The sequence below is a fragment of the Mustela putorius genome, unplaced genomic scaffold, assembly GCF_011764305.1.
Source record: "Mustela putorius furo isolate JIRA1106 unplaced genomic scaffold, ASM1176430v1.1 tig00003875_pilon_pilon_pilon, whole genome shotgun sequence".
In the NCBI taxonomy this organism is placed as follows: domain Eukaryota; kingdom Metazoa; phylum Chordata; class Mammalia; order Carnivora; family Mustelidae; genus Mustela; species Mustela putorius.
In genome coordinates, this window is record NW_025422026.1 from 9,794,622 (window position 1) to 9,810,236 (window position 15,615).

Here is a 15,615-nt window from a genome sequence, read left to right on the forward strand (position 1 = left end):
GCAGAGAGGCAGGCAGAGAGAGAGAGGAGGAAGCAGGCTCCCCGCTGAGCAGAGAGCCCGATGTGGGGCTTGATCCCAGGACCCCGAGATCATGACCCGAGCCGAAGGCAGTGGCTTAACCCACTGAGCCACCCAGGTGCCCCTACAATGTATCATTCTTAAATTAACTAATGTTGATAACTATACTGTGGGCTGTATAAGAGAATGTCTCTAAGGAAATGTAGACTAAAGTATTAAAGGTATGAGATGCATGACTTATCTTTAAACGATTTGGAAAAAAATTGTGTGTGGGGGTGGAGAGAACAAATAAAGCAAATGGAGTAACAGGTTAAGAGTGAATTTAGGTAAATGGTACCTGAATATTCTTGTACTACCTTTATTTTGCAAATTTTCTTTAAATTTGAAACTATTTTCAAATATTCAAAAAATAAACACGAACAACAACAGACAAATAAATAAGGAACCAGAGAGACAAAACACATTGCCTGCAGCAGAGATGATGCCAAGGACAACGGGGTTCTTCAGAGCAGCAGTAGAGGACAGAAGCAATAGAATTGCCATTTTCAAACTGCTTAAGGAATGCAGCCTTCCATCCTCAGTGATTTTATCCTAGCTAAACTATCATTCGGGGGTGAGGGTCATTTAAAAATAGTGAAAAAAAAATACTTAATGGTTTTTAAATGTTTATTTATGAGTCATCTCTACACCCAAATGGGGCTCGAACTCAAGACCCCAAGATCGAGTCACAGGCTCCCCTGACTGAGCCAGCCAAGTGCCTTCAAAATACTTAGCTAATGATTAAAACCATTACTCACTGTTTCTTGCTGAAAGAGCCACCAAAGGGTTTGCTTCAAGGAGAAGGAAATAGATTTCAAAAGAAAGGAGGGGGATGCAAAGATACAAAGATGAGCAAAGTGGTTAGTAAATGTGAGTGAATCTAAAACTTTGACTAAAAATTAACTATTGAATGATCACATTTTTATGGTTAAAGATGGGGAACTAAAATTTTAGACAGCAATAACATGAAAGGTGGGAGAGAATGATCCACATATTAAATATTAAAACATTAAAACATTTTAATATCCTAACATTTTCCTTATGGCAATGATGCATGTGAATGACTTAAGATAAATTAAAAGAAGAGAAACAGAATCTAATTTCTTAGATGGTTAGAGGAAACAGGTAACAAAGACAACAAAGACAATGATACTTCCTTTCCCCTGAAAAAGGGTAGGAAAGGAAAAGTATAAATAGAAAGAAAAACCCTACAAAATAAGAATGATGGAAATAAATTCAAATATGTTGGTAATCACAAGAAATGTAAATATTCATGGGTTGGAAAACCACATCGAAGTCAAAACAAACTAACCAGAACTGTGTGTATCAACAGCTGTCTCAGAAGCATTGTACGAAACAAGATTCTAAAGGATACACACTGTTTGGGACCACTTTGTAAAATAGAAAAAGACACAAAACAATGTTACTTATTGTTCATGGATACAAACACCCGTAGCAGAATAGCGAATGGAGCTTCCAATTTAGTGATTATTTCAGGAGAAGATGGGAGATGGAGGAAAGGGAGGAAGATAACTTATTTGCACTTTTTTCCCCCTTAAAAGAACAATAATTCTGAAGCAGCCATGATAAAAAGTTAGTGTGATATATTTCAGTGGTGGAATGTGGGTGTCTGTTATATTAATTTCTGGACTTCTCTATTTAAAATAATAATGGACTCCCCCGCCCCCACAAAACCTCTATATTTTCTGCTTGGTTCCATTTTCTTAAGGTCATAGGGAAGATACATTTCCTCTCATCGATGTGGGTTTAGGTGAGGATGTGGGTTATTTGTTTCCCTCCCCTCCCAACTTCATGCTCTGCTCTGTGGGGCCCCGTGGACTGCAGGACCCAGGCTTCCTTGTCAGCCTGCTTGCAGATTTGGCCAGTGGGAGGCACACGGGGGAGATTGGAGGTTGTGATAAAGAGAGGTCTGGAAATTTCTTCCCCGTTGTCTTCCGGTTTGGGCATCCTGTGGTTATAGCTGCCTCCTTCCTCCATAAGCCCAACTCCACCAAACAGCCTTTCCTCCAGGGTTCCTGCTCCCACTGGGCTCTACTGATATTATTTCCTGCTCCTGACTCAACACGGCCTGGGGGTGGTGACCAATTCTCACCTTTGTTCCTCTCCAGATGTCTTACCGTAATACCTTCTTTGTCCCTTTAACTCTGAGAACAATACCTGCGTTAACATTTTTGTGTTTTAACCACCTGGGATGACACAAGAAGATACTCTGAAAAATCAAAAGTGACTTTTATTTTCTTTTTTCTTTTACATAACTTCTTTGCCGTGGATGAAATCACTGGTAAGGGGACCTCTAAGTCCCAGCCTATCGGCACTATCAGAGCATGATGGAAAGGGATCATGGCTAACTACGTCAGAAGACCTACACAGGTGCCAAAGGTCTTACGATTCCTTGAATGGTATCAGTTGTGTTTTATGATTTCTACTCAATGAATTTTGATGGAGTGCTACTCTGTCCCAAGAATGGTCCCAGGGACTGGGGATACGTTGTCGAACAAGAGGCGGTAGTCTTTGTTGTCAAGGAGCTTCAGTAGACAGGGAAAGGAAGGCAAACCTAGTACCAAGAGACACATTAAATTCTAGGAAGATGGAAGTAGTGAGTGGTTGGGGTACCCGGGAGGGTCTCATCCCACCCAGTCTTGTAGCACACGAGATAGCTTCCCAAAGGAAATAACATTTAATCTGAAACCTGACATTTACATACTAGGGAGCCAGATTAAGGAGAACAGCTAGTGGGAAGGAATGAGGTTTAGTTTTTAGTTTTGAGGTATTCTAGGCAGAGAGAAAAACAACTTAGGCAAAGATCAGCAGGGGATAAAAAGCATTTGGGAATTTGAAAGTATATCTCTTGGCTTAATGTATAGATTGCAGGAGAGAGGGAGAGTGTTGAGGCAGGGGAGGAAAGCAGAGGGCAGATCACAAAAAGCCTGATGAGTGAGTTTAAGGATATGCATGTTATTAGGAGATCAGTGAGAGCTGTTAAATCTTTTTTAAAGTAGGTGGTATATATATCATAATGATATTTGCATTTAAGAAACATTACCCTGAGGATGAACTTGAGATAAATAGAACTAGAGGGAGTTATCTTAGGTCTCTGGAGTAATCTAGACCAGAGACGATGAGCTGGGCTTGAGGCAGTGGGGCTGGACAGAGCGGACGCAGCAGGAACAATGGCTTGTGCAGGCCACTTGAACCCAACCTGTCACATTCAGGCAACTGGTTTTGCCCTTAATCACAATATGTTATATAACATATATATTATATATATAATATATTTTAAGGTTTATTTATTTTTGTGGGGAGGGGCTAAGGTAGAGTCTTAAGCAGACTGTGTCCTGGGCATGAAGCCCTACAAGTGGCTTCATCTCACTACTCTGAGATCACGACGTGAGCCAAAACCAAGAGTCAGATGTTTACGCGACTGTGCCACCCAGGTGCCCCAGGCAGGGGATATTTTGTATCCATCTCTGTGTCTCCAATACCATGGGGGTGCTCAGGGAATGAATGTTGTTGACTAAGTGGATCTCTGGGACAGGCTATTTTTGGTGCAGTGGTTACCTTCATGACTTCCACACTCAACTAGGGAAGTTCAATGATGACTGTGAAGTCATTGTCTACAGCTATTTCAGAAGCACAGGAGGGCATGCGTGCTTTAACTTGGTTCACTGTGCATCTTGAAACGCACAGACTGTTTTTCCCTGACCCCGTTCTCTTGTGCCATCTGCTGGGATGAGCATCTCATGGCATCCCGGAGCAAGATAACCAATGAAGATGAAACTGAAAGCTTTGCGGGAGAAACAGCAGACAATCCCCGGGATGGGCGTACAATTTCATTGCAGAGACAAGTGTCGTGCCCCAATTATTGTCCATTTGCAGCTCACCTCGAATGTTTTCCCAAGACAAGTACCCTTTTCTACTGGTTTTCATACAGATGCTCCTTCAGGGTTTGCAACAACCCTAAAATGCCAGCCATTATTATTATCACTGGTGGAATGAGGGCAGAGAAACACAGAGATTTAAATGAAATGCCATCTCCAAGCTGCAGACAAGTGGCCGAATCAGCCCTGAAGCCTGCTTTACTCCTCACTGCACACTTGACTCACAAAACATGTCAAACACAATAGGAGAGAGGTCAAGAGGGGGCAGAGATAAGCTGCTTAGCCGAGGCATGGACAGAGCTGGCGTGGCATGGAGAAGCTGGCAGCTTCTCAGTCTTGTGTGATTCAAATGCTGAGTGTTGGTGTGGGGGTTCCTGGGGGAGGGAAGAGCAGGACCAATTCTCCTGCACTGTATGTTCTCCAGTGACGAGTCAAGGCGATGTCCCCAAGGGACACATTTTTCTAGTTCTATGCAAATGGATAGTATTTGCACCAAGATGGTACCTATAACCTTCGGTGGATATTGCCATACAGAATAGATATTGCCGTTTTCGTTAATGTACGTGGTGAAAACAAAGTAACCAGTACACCATACTTCTCTGGTGGAAACCTGTTATTCTTCTATAAATACATACTTGTGTAAATCCACAAATATACTGTTGGTGTTAGAAAAATTCAAACATTCAAGGAAAGTGAAAATTCTCCTCTACTTCCCCCAAAGATACTGCTGTCAGTGGGATGCTTCCAGATCTTTTACTACGTGTTCACACACACATGGTTCCTATGGGAATGTGGGATATGGTTTAGTGTTTTGTCCCCCTATAGGAATGATGTCTTGCTGGAATGCCCTGTCCTGGCTTTCCAAGGGGCTCAGCCTCTCCTGACGCATTGGGGTGTGCGGTTGGGTTTGTTCGAGACCCCTCCTGGGATGCCCCACCTAACTGCCTACTGGCAGCCATCCTCTGCCCAGCCCTGGTCCCCCCACATCACGTCTCCAGGCTGGCAGCTCTCTACAGCTCACACCCAGCATTCTTTCTTTTTTATTGTGGTAAGATAGACATCACATAAAACTTTATTATTTTAACCATTTTTAGGCATGTCGTTCAGTGGCAGTGAGGGCATTCACGTGGCTGTGTAACTATCAACAAAACCGATCTCCAAAACGTTCTCATCTTCCCCAGCTCTGCACCCATGAAACACTGGCTCCCCATTCCCCTTCCTTCAGCCTCCGGCAACCACCTTCTCTATGAATTGGACGACTCCAGGTAGCTCATGTAAATGGAATCATATGGTATTCATCCTTGTGATTGGTTTATTTGGCTTTGCATTGTGTCCTCAACGTTTAGCCAAGCGGGAGCCTGTGTCAGAATTCCTTCCCATTTTAAGGCTGAATAATATTCCATTGTATGGATAGGCCATATTTTGTTTATCTGTAAGTTCATCCTCTAATGAACATTTGGGTGTTTCCTCTTCTTGGCTATTGGGAATAACGCCGCTATGGGCATGGGTGTGCAAACACCTGTTTGAGTCCCTGCTTTCAGTTCTTGTGGACATTTGCCCAAAAGTGATGCAATAGTTTTCTGAGCACATTTTAGGCTGGTGTTTCCTTCTTCAGTTGGATGCCTCCTGCTCTTCAGGTATTTACCATAGTTACATACCCACAGAAGGCAGTTCTCTTTGCTTTCTAGGATAGCAAACTTTTTTCAGCACTTATTTTTCAACACTTCTTTTTCAACACTTATTTTTCCAATTCTGAAGATTTTAGGCAGGAGAGGCTATTCTCAAACTCCTGCACTTCAAGACTCATTGAGAAGTCCATGTCGCTCCTCCCCCCACCCTGTAAATCCCCCCTGATCTGTCCTTGGGTGGGTGGGGGGTTACACTGAGCTCCCGTCTCCCTCACCCTGCTTAGTGTTTTCTTGCTACTATTTGTTTATAGCTCCATCTTACAATACTGTGGACTCTGTGAGGGAGAAGACTGTTTCTTTCTAATCTTTTTTTTTTTTTTTTTTAAAGATTTTATTTATTTATCAGAGAGAGGGGGAGAGAGCGAGCACAGGCAGACAGAGTGGCAGGCAGAGGCAGAGGGAGAAGCAGGCTCCCTGCTGAGCAAGGAGCCCGATGTGGGACTCGATCCCAGGACGCTGGGATCATGACCTGAGCTGAAGGCAGCTGCTTAACCAACTGAGCCACCCAGGCGTCCCTGTTTCTTTCTAATCTTTAGTTGAGTCTTTGTTTTTGCTTTTGAAGTAAACTCTACACGCAACATGGGGCTTGAACTCATGAACCTGAGATTGAGAGTCCTGTGTCTACCGACTGAGCCAGCCAGGCACCCCTGTTTCTTTTTTATCTTTAATCTGCGACATTGTATCGAGTAGTTGGGGTCTATTTAAACAGTTTTCTAAAAATTAATTAAAAATATTTTAAATAATAACACACAGTTTAAACAATCAAACAACAAATGAAAGGTTTTTATAAGCCTTAACTCACTGGCTTCTCATCTTGGTACTAATCTTCAGAAGGAAACAACTCTATTTCAATTTTCAGTTCTCTTGAATATTAATCTGCTTCTCTAAATAATAATCTTGTACCACGACACTATCAGTCATACAGAGTATTTTCTATTGGTTTCTTCTTTGATAGAATTTTGTTTTTCTATAAGAGGATTTAGTTCGCCTCTACCATCACCCACCTTTCTGTGCCCCCTGGCTGCAGTCCTTCATCCCTCCCTACCTCTTTGTCCATTGCCATGTGGCTTTGCAGACCCTCCCTGCTCCACAACTCATCCTTTGACTGTGGGCTCATCCACGTGACACCCTTTGGATAATGGGATGTTCTTAGTCAAGATGCAGTAAGGGATTAGAAAAGTGCTTGCATGGCAGGGTCTGCTCTCTTGTATCTCTGCTGTTACCTGGTGAGCCTGCTGGTCTCTGGAGAAGGATAACAGATGTGGGGCAAAGCTGTTCTGGTTGACTCATTGGCCCGCAGGGGAAAGCAAAGCCATTTAGCCAGACTGAGCCTGGATCAGGTGAACTCCAGTTCATCTGCAGATGGAGGAGTGAAAATAAATGACTGTTGTATTAAGCTGCTGAGTTTTGGGGGTAATTTGTCACATAGCGATAGCGAACCAATACAAACATGCCCTCTTCCCTGCTGCCTCCCCCTTCTCCAGTTATATCCTCATTTTGGTTCCTCTGCTATTGCAATTTTAACCTGTTTCATTCCATTAATTATTGATGGGATTGCTTCTCTCCGCATATTACCCTAAGTTTATTCTCACTCCTCTTCCCCGGATACTCACCACTTTCTGACTCCTGGCATCCATCAACTACACTTCGGCTTTTACACTGTGAGGTTTATGTTCATTAACAGGTTGTCTTTAACAGAAATTTGGGGTACTTGCTGCTTCCTAAGTCCATCCTTAAATCTCTGTGGGGGAGAATTGGGAAAAGATATTTTATTTTAGTTTTTATTTTATTTTTTTTAGATTTCATTTATTTGTTTGACAGAGATCGCCAAGTAGGCAGAGAGGCAGGCAGAGAGAGAGAGGGAAGCAGGCTCCCTGCTGAGCAGAGAGCCCGAAGCGGGGCTCGATCCCAGGACCCTGAGGTCATGGCACGAGCCGAAGGCAGAGGCTTAACCCACTGAGCCACCCAGGTGCCCCGGGAAAAGATTATTTTAGAGAAAATCCACAACTTCCTATGAACTAGTTTGGCATGTCTTCCTTCTCTGCAACCGCATGATCCCAGGTTAATACACTTTTAGTCCTGTCAAATCTCCCGGAGACTGAAGTGTGAGAAGAATTAGGAGCAGGGTTGAATGTCAGGATACTTCTTTGCATTGATTTATGTTGCACTATTAGCGAAGATAATGGAGAATAGAATGTTTCGTGTGTGACATCACATTTCTGTTGTCACACACATTTGTGCTCCCAGCAGATGGCTAGGTCATATAAATTCAATATAACAATCATACTTTATGAAGCTCTATTTTAATTAATAAGAATAAATTAAACCAAGTTGGGCATCGTGCCCAGGAAATCTGTATGACATAACTGTAAGAATACTGTCCATGGGTCCATTTAATGACTGCTTTTTACCAGTCACAATGAGAAACTGGAGGTGAAAATGGGTAGGTGTTTTGTAAGATTTGGACTGGACATGGTGACGTGAGAAATTGGAAGTCTCAATTTGTGGGAATGCTATCCTTTGTTGAATCTTTTGATCTTTCTTGACCCCTCTGCACCTAGAGGGGACAGAGAATGTAAGAAGGGACATCTTTCTTCCCTCCCAGGATGCTGGCTTCTTTTTTTGATCTCTGAAATTTTACCACATCTTGGCACAAGTAAATGTGGGTAAGTTCCTTAATTTCTCTTAGTTTCCTCAAATGTTGAAAATAAAGGCACACCTAAGTTCTGCTGTGAAGGGTAAATGAGTTGCCAAAGGCAAAGCACCTTACATTCCTGAATCATAGAGGGCAGGTAACAAGAAATAGCTGCCTTTGTGATTAATCTAGTCATCAGCTTGATATACACATTTATTTTATTATTTAACTTAAGTAATTCTATTATCCTGTCCTACTTAGAGTGAGAATGTGTTTTTAATTTTCGTGCTATCGTCTTGCCTGTGATATCACCCCGCAGGGGTACTCCATGATTCCTGGCTGCTATCATCTCCAGCAGAGAAAATGGGAAAACCAGCGTCCAGGATTTTGGGCCGCTGTTGCTGGTCCTGCCACACGGTGTCGCTGTGGAAACAGACAACAGAGGGTGCCATCCTCCTGGTCCAAGCCCAGGGATGTTAGGGAAATCGGGAAGCACCTCTGTAGAACGCAGTGATCTGAGAGCAGCTCCTGTATCTCATTTCAGAATTCTGGAGAGATCAAGTTTAAGTACTTGGATGGAAGCAAACCTGTAGGATCACTGTGCATGCAGAAGACAGCTTCAGCCTTGTACACCCTGCCCATACCTGGGGCTCAGTCTTGTTGCCTTGTTTACTTCTCAGATCTTTGAGTGATGCATCCAGAAGCTCTATGATAGATGGCTTCTTTGCATATGGACTGTTACCATCATGTTCAAGTAATTAGTATCTTCTCCCTGGCAACATTGACTAGCAGGTTCCTGCTACAAAGAGGCCCTTGGAGGAGACCCAGCTGGGACCCAAGTTTGGAACACCCAACCTCCTTTGGGCATATTTCTGCACCGATGAGCTCCTTTGGCCAGCTGCTTCTGTCCACACTCATGCAGAGGGAGCCAGAATTAGGAGGCAGACAGTGCTTTAGAAATGCTGGAAGAGTATCAAGTTGCTGACTCTTGCCACTAAAGTCAGCTCTCATGTCTTTAAATGTATCGAGGGCACCCGCCATGGGAAAGACATTCACAAAGAGATTCCCAAGATAAATAGTCTCATCTGGAAAGCCCATTGCTAAACTGCATGTACAATAGGATTCCATTTCCCCTATTTTCCTTTTACACTTCTCTGTTGCCCAAGTTCATTTTGATAAAGTATATGCATTACTTTTGCTTGTAGTAGAAATGATGAAGATTAACAAACACACACTATGCTGCTGGCATAGCGGTCATCTTTATAAGGATTGCTTTTGGGGAAATTGGGAAAACTGTGTTATTGAAATAATTTTCAAAGTGATGAACATAAAATAAAATCCATAAGGTCTGTAAGTGTCCAACTCTCAATCTCAGCTCAGTTCTTATCTTGGGATCACGAGTTCAAGCCCTTGGCTGGGATCCACACTGGGCATGGAGCCTACTTAAACTACAACAACAACAACAAAACCCAGATTCTAGGTAGGAGGTGGAGAAAGATGGCAGAGGAGTAGGTGACCTAAATTTCATGGGGTCCCAGAAATTCAGCCAGATAGTTGTCAAGATAGTTGTCTGAACACCTACAAACTCACCAGGAGATGGAAGAGAAGAAGAGCAGCAATTCTAGGAACAGAAAAGCAACTACAGAGGTGCACCGGTGGCTCAGCTGGTTAAGCGACTGCCTTCAGCTCAGGTCACGGTCCTGGAGTCCAAGGATCAAGTCCCACATCAGGATCCCTGCTCAGCAGCGAGTCTGCTTCTCCCTCTGACCCTCCCTCTCCTCATGCATTCTCTCTCTCTCAAATAAATAAATACATAAATAAATAAGATCTTTAAAAAAAAAAAAAAAGCAGTCACTTTCTGGAAGGTGGGATGTGTGGAGAAGTGAATCCGAGGTGATACACAGGAAGAGAGACCGTGGGGGGAGGGCCGACTCCCGGCAAGCCGCGGAGCAGCAGAGAACAAAACTGGAACTTTTAGAAGTCTGCGCCACTGAGGGACGGGGCTCCAGAGGCTAACTGGAGGGTGGAGCCCTTGCGGGGACAATGCGGTCTCAGGACACTTGGGGTCAGAGAAAGACCCGGGGTGTCTGAGGGTGGCAGAGCTCCCAGGTATCGGAGCAGGGAAGCCGGCTGTAGAGAGGAAGCTAAGGGGTGAGCTCTCCGCTCGGGGTTACCTTACACCATGATCTGAGGCACCGTCAGGCCACTGCTCTTCCGGGAGGGACCCCACAAGTGGCAGATCCGGGGAGACTCACCTTCCTTCTCTGGAAGGAGTGGCACAGGATCGCGGGGCAGAAATCTGGATTTGGAGACTCCATGCGCCAGAGACGGAAACGGTGGGTGACAGGCCGGGTGAGCTTGGAGCGCAGCCGGGGACCAGGGAGACGGGAGGGATTGAGTCCTTTTCTCTGAGGCTGCACTAAAGAGTGGGGCCCCGAGCTCTCGGCTCCTCTGGGCGGAGACTGGGCGGCGCCATCTTCATTCCCGCCCTCCGAGCTCTACGGAAAGCGCTCAGGGAATAAAAGCTCCGAGAGAGCGAAGCAAGTGGATGACTTAGCCCGGCCCCTGGCAAGGGCGGCGCAATTCCGCCTCCTGCAAAGAGATTTGAGAATCACGGCAACAGGCCCCTCCCGCTGATCAGCAAGAACATCCCGCCAAGAAGAAGTTCACCGATCAGTGAGAACCGAGGAACTTCAGAGGTAGGGGAAAGCAACACCTAGAATTCGTGGCTTTTCCCCCATGATTCTTCAGTCTTTCAAAGTTAATTTTTTTTTTAAAGATTTTATTTATTTATTTGACAGAGAGAAATCACAAGTAGATGGAGAGGTAGGCAGAGAGAGAGAAGGAAGCAGGCTCCCCGCCGAGCAGAGAGCCCGATGCGGGACTCGATTCCAGGACCCTGAGATCATGACCTGAGCCGAAGGCAGTGGCTTAACCCACTGAGCCACCCAGGCGCCCCTCAAAGTTAAATTTTTTAAATTTTATTTTTGTCTTATTCTATTTTTTAAAAATTTCCTCTTTCCTATTTTAACCTCTTTTATCTTATCAATACCTTTTAAAAATTGATAAGATTAAAGAGCGCTTTAAATTTTCATGTTACAGTCGTATTCTATCCCTTCATTGTATTTATCCTCATTTTTTGTATACATGTAAGTTTTTCTTTCTTGGGTCCAAGAAGGGTTAATAGAAAATCCAAAGATGCTAGCTTTCTTTTTTGCTCAGTTCACTTTTTAAAAATAAGCTTTATTTTTTAGAATAGTTTTAAGTTTGTGGGAAAATAGAGAAGGGTACAGAGAGTACCCACGTGCCCTCTACATAGCCCCACACATGCTTAGCTTCCCCTCTACCCATATTACCCACCAGATCACCCATAACTGATAATCCTACATTGATAATCACTATCACCCAAAGTCCATAGCTGATGTTAGGGTTCACTCCTGGTGTTAGATATTTTGTGGGTTCGGACATGTGTAAAATGACATGTACCTACCATTCTAGTTTCATACAGAGTAGTTTCACTGCTTTAAAAATCCTTTATGCTCTTCCCACCCTCCCTTAACACCTGGAAACCATTGATACTTTTGCTGTCTTCATAGTTTTGCCTTTTCCAGAATGTCATGTACTTGGAATCATGCCTATGACAGGTAGGTACTGGAATCATACCTGTTCAGACTGGCTTCTTTCATTTAGTTTTATGCACTCAAGTTCCCTCCTTGTCTTTTCATGGCTTGATAGCTCTTTTTAAAAAAATTTTCTTTTATTGCTGAACAGTTTTCCATTGTCTGGATGCACCACAGTTTACTTAGACAGTCGCCTGCTGAAGCACTCCTTGGTTGCTTCCGAGTTTTGGCAATTATGAATAAAACTTCTATAAACATCTGTGTGTGGGTTTTTGTGTGAACATGTTTTGAACTCCTTTGGATAAATAAATACCAAGGAGTAGACAGATTCTGGCTTTATGAAGACACTTGGCCCTTGGCTTCTGCATCTGTGAACCTGAGAGCCACAAATACGCACACTTTTTTATGACAAAGGGAGGACTCAAATTTGTGTAAATATAAAGTCTACTTAGCTGCATATGTTTTCTCTATTAATTTGGGTGGTATTAGCTTCTGGATCAGATTAACACCAATTCTCAATGGCTTACCACGACAAAAATATATTAATTCCCAGTCCAAACTAGTTAGGAGCTTTCCACGTGGCAATGCAGAACCCAGGCTCCTTCCCTCGTGTGGCTCTGCCCTCCATTAGATACAGAGTTCTTTTCATTCAGTTGATGGTGTGGGGAGAAAGATTATGTGGAAGACACACATATTTTTTTTTTTAAACTTAAATTCAATTACTTAACATATAACGTATTATTAGGTTCAGAGGTAGAGGTCAACGTTTCATCAGTCTTATATAAAACTCAGTGTTCATTACATCACGTGCCCTCTTTAATGTCCCTTACCCAATTACCACCCCTCTCCATATATCTTAATGGCTTTGGCTTGCATGAGATAACATCACTTCCGCTCATATCTCCTTGGTGAGTGCAAGTCTTGCCTAGAAGCTGGGCCTGGGGAATGTAGTGCCTACTGGGCAGTCACTTCTCCAAAACAATTCTACTCCATGGAGGGGGTCTTGGGGGGGATCTCCAATGGTCACTCAATTATATCTAGCACAGGTCTAGTTATGACTCAAGGAAATTATTTTGAATTCTGGAAAGACTCAACAGTTAATCTCCTCAAAGTCACTTTTCAACTAGCAATGAACGAAAAGAAAGGGAATTCATTTGGAGGAACCTCAGAGAGAATTCGGATACCAGAGCTTTCTGCTTGAACTTGCACAAACCGTTGATTGACAGACATGCTATCTCCTCAGCAGAGTGGTCCACTCGGAAGTATACCTATCCATCCACAAAGTCTTTGGAGTGGTAAAAAAAATCCTCCATAGACTGTGAAGCATGTCCAATGTGATATGTATTTCCAAATATTATTATTATAAATGAATACCCTTTTCTGTAAGAAATAGCTACACCTCTAAAACCCTGCTGTTGGAATTTTTGATTGGTTCAGCCATTTGGAGAACAAATTGGTGTTGTATCTTCAAATTGTAGATGTGGGTAGCCTGTGACCCAGCAACTCCATCAGTACGGTTGGTAAAGATTGATTTCACAGTCAGCAACCCCGAACACTAAATAGTGCAACCAACTGCATATATAAATGACTCCCAGAGGCTTCATATTTCCTTAAGATGACATCTGAAGAGCAGGAAAAAATTGACCATCTTTATGAGAGAGAAATCAATTCTTTTGGGACAATACTGTCAGTAGCTGAAAATGCAACTGGCAGTAGTTTTCTAAATGGTGGAGATCATCATACTGTTTGACTCACAGGATCCTCAAAGCAAGCCTCCCTCAGATTCCAAATTTGGACAGAAAAAGATATCTGTGCCCAGAAGAATTAATGAAGTATTCTCTCTTACAGGTGCATGGGCAGACATATGAGATGAGATCATATACTTTACAGTCACATTTTAGCTAGTTAAAACTTTTAGGGGCGCCTGGGTGGCTTAGCAGGTTAAAGCCTCTGCCTTCAGCTCAGGTCATGATCCCAGGGTCCTGGGATGGAGCCCCACATTGGGCTCTCTGCTCGGCAGGGAGCCTGCTTCCTCCCCTCTCTCTGCCTGCCTCTCTGCCTACTTGTGATCTCTCTCTCTCTGTCAAATAAATAAATTAAAAAAAAACTTAAAAAAAATTTTATTTTTAAGTAATCTCTATAGCCAGTGTGAGTTTCGAACTCACAACCCCGAGAGCGAGAGTCCCACGCTCCACTGATGAGCCAGAGAGGTGCCCCCTTGTTGTTGTTGTTGTTTTTAATTAACACAGTATCAATTCAGGGAGAACGGAAACATTATAGAATTTAGCTGTTGTAGGATAAGGGGGATATATAGAGAATAACTTGCTTTGCAGTAACATGATGTGAGCACGGCTTGGTCACCGTAGTGTAGATGGCATGTGTGGAAAACTTTCTTTTAGGGGCGCCTGGGTGGCTCAGCTGGGCAGTTAAACATCTGCCTTTAGTTCAGATCCCCTGGTCCTGGGATCGAGCCCTGCATCAGGCTTCCTGCTCCCCCTGCTTGGGCTCTCTCTCTGTGTCAAATAAATAAATACAATCTTTTTTTTTTTTTAAGATTTTATTTATTTATTTGACAGACAGAGATCACAAGTAGGTAGAGAAGCAGGCAGAGAGAGGGGAGGAAGCAGGCTCCCTGCCGAGCAGAGAGCTCAATGTGGGGCTCGATCCCAGGACCCTGAGATCATGACCTGAGCTGAAGGCAGAGGCTTTAACCCACTGAACCAACCAGGAGTCCCTAAAATCTTATTTTTAAAAAAGAAAATTTTCTTTTATATGGGAACTTATCTAAGGAGCTATTACCTTCAGAATATGCTGGAAATAACAAGATGTAGATAAAAGAAAGTAGGTATCCAAGCAAAAAAACCTGTCACCAACTTCATTGGCTAAAGCTCACGCCTTTTACTCACAGTGGTTTCCTAGCCGTATCACTCAGAGCTTAATTTTATGTTTCTCTCTAGTAAGCTTGGCTTCCTGTTTCTTCCTGTAAGTATCATTGTGAGAAGTAACAAATTAGAAGTATGTAGCCTGTGTGTGTGTGTGTGTGTGTGTGCACATCGATGTAGATGTACTCCTAGAACAGTGGTTCTTTTTCTTTAAAAAATTTTTTTTTATTGTGTTATATTAGTCGCCATAAAATACCATAAAATAAAATACCATAAAAAAGTCATTAGTTTTTGATGCAGCGTTCCAAGATTCCCTGTTTATGTACGACACCCCGTTAGAGCAGTGGTTCTTAACTGGGGGTGATTTTTGCCTCTTCCCCCATTAGGAGACATTTGGCGATGTCTGGAGGCATTTTTGATCATCAGGACTGGGGAAGAAGGGAGAGTTGTTTCCGGCATCTCGAAGATGATAAATATCCAAAGACACACGGGACAGCCCCTCTCCGCCAACATGAACAAGAATTATCTGCCCCAAAGGTTATCAGCGCTGCCCTTGAAGCAGCTGCACGGGCATCAGCAAGATGTGTGTGGCGACTTAGAACCTGACATTGAGGAAGGAGGCAGAGAAAGATGAAAACAGGCATAGGAGTTTTAAAAAATTACATTTACCAAAGCACGTCAGTGTGGCATGTCAGTGTGGTTTGGCCTGGAGGTCAAGAGCTCTGTGCATGTCAATAACTCTGGAGGCTATCTCTGTATCGGAACACTGATAAGCGCTGTTCAAATAATGGTAATACATTCGGTTTAATAAACTTATTTATTACCCGCAGCTAG

At 43.3% G+C, this 15,615-nt stretch overlaps 1 long non-coding RNA gene across 1 annotated transcript; it reads right to left on the reverse strand.

Moving 5' to 3' along the window:
- Nucleotides 1–6,349: 6,349 nt before the first annotated feature.
- Nucleotides 6,350–10,760, reverse strand: LOC101687885. The gene is made up of 3 exons (XR_001176632.2): nt 10,535–10,760; nt 7,258–7,385; nt 6,350–7,000 (listed from the first exon to the last, which is right to left on the reverse strand). It is a non-coding gene; the product is annotated as an uncharacterized LOC101687885 (long non-coding RNA).
- Nucleotides 10,761–15,615: the final 4,855 nt, after the last annotated feature.